The sequence below is a fragment of the Macrobrachium rosenbergii genome, chromosome 28 (genome assembly GCF_040412425.1).
Source record: "Macrobrachium rosenbergii isolate ZJJX-2024 chromosome 28, ASM4041242v1, whole genome shotgun sequence".
In the NCBI taxonomy this organism is placed as follows: domain Eukaryota; kingdom Metazoa; phylum Arthropoda; class Malacostraca; order Decapoda; family Palaemonidae; genus Macrobrachium; species Macrobrachium rosenbergii.
The window spans coordinates 17,507,501-17,512,075 of record NC_089768.1 but is presented as its reverse complement, the minus strand read 5'-3'; positions in this window follow the sequence as shown (position 1 = coordinate 17,512,075).

Below are 4,575 nucleotides of genomic sequence, written 5' to 3'. Positions count from 1 at the left end.
TCCGGCCCATCGAATGACAGTCTGAAGCTCAACCGACTCGGCCAACAAAGGGCTTTTATATATATATATATATATATATATATATATATATATATATATATATATATATATATATATATATATATATATATATATATATATATATATATATATATATATATATATATGTGTATATATATATACACATACTAGCTGACCAACCCAGCACTGCCCAGGAAAACTTTGAATGACAGTATACGGTTAGGGAAGGGAAGGGGAAGGGGAAGGGAAGGAAGGAAGGAAGGGAAGGGAAGGGAAGGGAAGGGAAGGAAGGGAAGGAGGGAGGGGAGGGAGGGAGGGGATGGAAAGGGGAATGAGAGGGGAGGGGAGGGGGAGGGGGAGGTGGCATCGGGAGAGGAAAGGGGAGGGGATGGTGAGGGGGAGATAGAGGGGAAAGGAAAGGGGAGGGAAAGTTACATTACTCATTAGAAAAGAACAAAAAGGAATCTCCACTGAACAAAGACAATAAATAAAAAATATTGTATTTCCACGATATGTGCTCATCTGTGTGAAATTCACTGTTCAGCAAAACGGAGGGGGATCATGCAGGTATCTGACTTCAGCAAATTGCACAAATTCATAGTGGCTTCAATTTACGTGAACGTACTGCTAACTTGCTACCGTACAAAACTTCAGAAACTCAAGGAAGAAATGGAAGTGTGATCATTAGGCTTAGTAGTTGAAATCGAAATGGTGGACTTATTTTGACAGTGTGTAATAATCTAAGTGTTTGTGTTTTTTCTGTTTGTGTTTGTGAGAATTCATCACATTACGTTCGGTAAGCATGTAAAAAGTGACTTTGAAAGGCTTCTTGTTTGTCCCGAGATTCTCTGAAGACGGTCTAGGTAGGCTCTAGGGGTCGTGAGTTATTAGCCCGTGTCTCAAAAAGTGACTGCACCCATTAAGAAGTGTTCGTTATAGTGTAGTAAAAAAACATCATCACTAAACATTGATTTTTTTTCTCCCATTCCCTTCATTTTCTTCTCCACAATTCTACGTTTACTTATTTGTTACTACTCACTTCATTCTTCCCCAAATTTCTCGAATTCCTCTTGGCTGCATTACTTCCACATGGGATATCTTCTAGAATTGTTCCTCATCCTGTTGACACCGGGCCCCCCTACCCTCCCAATCCCCTACCTATCCCACCCACACCAGAGGCAACTGGGCTAACAGAAAACAGGAAACTCAAAACCATTGTGTTCGGCGTTCTTGAAACCTCCATCCCATCTACACTTACAGTCCCAGAGGTATGGGGGGTTTTATTTGTTTTTGAGCCCAAAAGGTTCAATGGGTGTATCTTTGTAGAAAATTGTGATGATTTCAAAAATGCAAATCTTACAACCCTAAAGGTAGACACAAATTCACTATATTGATTTAAAGTTGAGTACCTGCTCATCTCGGTTTTCAGCTTTGTTTAGGACTGGTTTCACAGAAAATATGCCTAAATCCATATAAACTGAGGAACTGGCACTAAAAGTGGACTTCTAAAGACAAGTTTGTGGTGCTGATTTCCAATCTGTGACTTTTTTATTCTAAAAATTTTTCATAACCCCCCTAACTTGCATTTCAAGATGGCCGCCAATCTAAACGCCAATCCCACGCAAGGTTTCTATGTTGACAATTCCAGTAGCTTACCATAAATGTAAGGCCAACATTTTGAGATTGTGAACTCTACTTATAATTTTTGAACTTAGTAATAAATTTGTCTGTTTAAAGTTTTAAAAGCATAGTGTTTCATTTTGACCACCAGTGTGTGTGTGTATTCAAGGTAAGTGATATATCTGACTAGTTCTCCTTTACCAAAGTGAAGTAGAACCAGAGAAACAATTAGCCTACAGTATTTGAGGGAGTGATGCCCTTTTTCCCCTAGTCTGTTTATAGCTTATCAGTTGTTACCTCACCCATAACTTGATAAATTTAGATTGATTTTTCGAGTGTTAAGCAAGTTTCAAGGGATCACTGTACCTTTTGAGTATTCAGTCTTAATATTATTGTTATGAGGTTTCAAGTATCTGGCTGAAGTGAAGTAAATGTTTTGGTCATTATTTGTGTAATAACCAGGTACTTGATCACTTCACAACAATATATATATATATATATATATATATATATATATATATATATATATATATATATATATATATATATATATATATATATATATATATATATATATATATATATAACATATATTTTACATACATATATATGCCTGTATCCATCATTCTGAGCATGACTATATATGTACATACATATGTATATATATATACATATATTCATATATATATATATATATATATATATATATATATATATATATATTATATATATATATATATATATATATATATATATATATATATATATATATATATATATATATATATAGATAGATCGAAAGATAGGTAGATGGATATGAATATAATACCTTTAGCACATGATTCGTTTATCACACATTGCCACAAGTGAAAAAATTAGAGACCAGGTGTAGGTCCTCACCTGGTTTCGACTTTATTTCCGAGCCAGTGACAAACGACTGATACCCAGTAGTAGAAGTCACAAATGTATATACTACAAGAGACAGTACTGACGAACATATGTGTATGTCAGTACTGTCTCTGTAGTGTAATATATATATATATATATATATATATATATATATATATATATATATATATATATATATATATATATATATATATATATACATATATATATATATATATATATATATATATATATATATATATATATATATATATATATATATATATATATATATATATATATATAGGTAATTCTAAGTTTGAGCTAGACTGTGGCAATTGGCGTTTTCTATGTTATTTTACTTGCTTTACAAGAATTTAAAGTCATATTTTGTCGGCCGGCTGTAAATATACCGTAATTGACCTTTGAAGACTACACGACTTAAGTACCTACGCGGGGTAGGTCTCACCGGCATTCCCCGACAAGCCCCCACCTCCCTCCATAACTAATGCGGCAAAATTGTAACCAGTAAACACCTCTAGGGTACGTTAGGTTGGTATTTTTAGGGGTTTACTGGTTACAATTTTGCCGTATTAGCTATGGAGGTGGGGGGGTGGGCTTGCCATGAATGCCGGCTTAGACCTACCCCACGTTAGGTAATACAAGTCGTGTAGTCTTCAAAGGTCAATGACAGCTTAGTTACAGCCGGCCGACAAAATATTACTTTAAATTCCTCTAAAGGAAGTAAAATAACATAGGAAAACGTCAATTGCCATAGTCTAGCTCACCATGGACAGCCGCTTTAGAATTACCTATATATATATATATATATATATATATATATATATATATATATATATATATATATATATATATATATATATATATATATATATATGACTTCTAATACTATGTATCAGTCCTTTGTCAGTGGTCTGGAAATGAAGTCGAAACCGGTCAGGACCTACACCCGGTCTCTTATTTTTCACCTGTGGTAATTTGTGATATATATGTGTCTGTGTGTGAGCATACATACATACATACATATATCACACATGACCACACACAACCACACACACACACACACATATATATATATACATATATATATATATATATATAATCATATTTAAGCGCATATATGACACACGAGCATATTACACGAACTTCAAATCTGACAAGCATTTATCTGTATATACTGTACATATCACTACATAGCCTAACCATTCAGGTGCTGATAATAAAATTTATGGTATTATTTTACTTTACACTCTTATTACACTTTGGCCATGAAAATATAATTTTTCCAGTGTTTTAAAGTGATCTTTGAACGTTTCTGGTGTTCATTTCTTTAGGAAATGTGTACTTTTAGAGATGGTGGATCCCATCCTTATACCCCACAATTCGGGAACCACAGTGGGAAAGTAGAGTTTACAGTGGGAAGGCTGAGTTTTGTGGATGGGAGGAACATACTATTAGTGAAATACAGGGACCTTAATCACGCTGGCAGTTCTCAATTTGATTAATTCAAGTTTATGAAATGTTTTTAAACTAATACCATGCACTAGGGTGGCGACCTGGTACCCTAGGTTAGGTTAGGCCTAGGCTATGTTAATTGTTGGTAAGCTCATTTGCTAACGAAACGAATGTCAGAAACGTCAAAGCACAAATAACAAACATTGGAAAATCATATTTTCTTGTCCAAGATGCGATAATGGTTTAATGTAAAATTTTACCAAATTTTCATGTACAAGAATCATGCAAGTTGAGACTGACACCATTTAGTAAGCTAAGTTATAGTACTTACCTTAACACAGCCAAATATCACCACTGACTTCAATCACCGGTGTCGGCTATCGTTAATGACTGCAACCACTGTCGGTAGAATCAACCTACAACATTAAACTTATCAGTCATCACCATTAATATTATTAATCTCAACTGTTAACACTATCACTAAGTAGTTCTCAACACTATTTAAAGAGTACGCGGCACTGTGGCAGATAGTGATCATCAGTAAACAAACATGACAGATCAAGTTGTGAC